Here is a 1,426-nt window from a genome sequence, read left to right as displayed (position 1 = left end):
CTCTGCACATAAACAGACGTGATGATATGTACTTCTTTGTAGTAGCATACTGCTATGGTACAGTAACTGCTAGATTAAATTATGATTAATTATCTGTCGGCGACCACGTTTTCTTAAAACTTTTCCTAAGCCAGTCTAACCAATTGTTTCCAAACCTTAAAGTGCGCCTTTCCTCCTTGAGTCCTCAAACCTTCCGTCCAGCTTCTCAACAAGCTGAAAGTTTGCCGAAAAACCTCGGTCAGCTCGAAGGCAGCACGCTGATGCTCCATCGGTATCCACACACTATCTAAAAGCACGCACAAATTTTTTATAGGTGGTAAATTTTGCTTGATCTTCCATTTCTGCAAAAAATCAAGGTTGCAGCCGGACATCCAATGTAAGCCAACAACACTTAATTTGTAATGTCAGCACTTAAACTGTTATGTTTTCGAGTCTGTGAGCAACATCGTTAATCAAATTGGACACCAAACAAATATTCCTAAAAAAGCGTGTCAGGCCTCCTAAGAGACAGGGGTCAAAAAAAAAAAAGAAACAAATAGCCAAGAAAGGATTTTGTAACTTTTGGGTCAAAACTGAAAAAATTTTTCAGGGCTTTGTTTGTACTTAAAAATGATTTCCAGGTGATGTTTTCGACACCCTAAGGTCCATAAGGACTTAACAGGGTGAAAAATGAAAACTTCAACATTTTTCAAAATTTGGTCATTTTTGGCAAAATTGCCCGTACACCCACGGAGGAAAAAAGACGATTTTTGGACCCAAAAAGATATTCCTAAAAAAAGTGTCAATAAATTTAACGTGTCCGAAAACATCCCCGGGGACACGTTTTAGGCCTCCCAAGGGACAGGGTACAAAGAAATAGAAAGAAATAGCCAACGAAGGATTTTGTCACTTTGGGTCAAAACTAAGAAATTTTGTCAGGGCATTGTTTGTACTTAAAAATGATTCCCAAGTGATGTTTTCGACAACTTAAGGTCTATAGGGACTTAACAGAGTGAAAAATGTCAACTTCAAAATTTTTCAAAATTTGGTCATTTTTGGCAGAATTGCATGTACCCCTACAAAGGAAAAAAGACGATTTTTAGACCCCGAAAAAATATTCCTGAAAAAGGTGTCAATCAATAGGCCATTTTACAATTGTGTGCTTAGTGACTTGGCCTTGGATTGGAAGCGAGGCTGGGGTTGACCTTGTTTTGATACAGACCTCACTGCTTTTCATATGTAAATGCAACTAGTTAGCATAAGAACAGCATGATCTACATATGAAAAGCAGTAAGGTCTGTATCAAAACAAGGTCACCCCCAGCCTCCCTTCCAATGCAAGGCCAGGTCACTTTGCACACAATTGTAAAATGGCCTATTCGGCGTGTCCGAAAACGTCCCTGGAGACACGTTTTAGGTTTCCCAAGAGACAGGAGGTTACAAAGAAA

Source organism: Pavona decussata, unplaced genomic scaffold (genome assembly GCF_977016875.1).
Source record: "Pavona decussata unplaced genomic scaffold, jaPavDecu1.1 SCAFFOLD_140, whole genome shotgun sequence".
Taxonomy (NCBI): domain Eukaryota; kingdom Metazoa; phylum Cnidaria; class Anthozoa; order Scleractinia; family Agariciidae; genus Pavona; species Pavona decussata.
The sequence above is the reverse complement of the archived record's forward strand: the minus strand, read 5'-3'. Positions refer to the sequence as shown.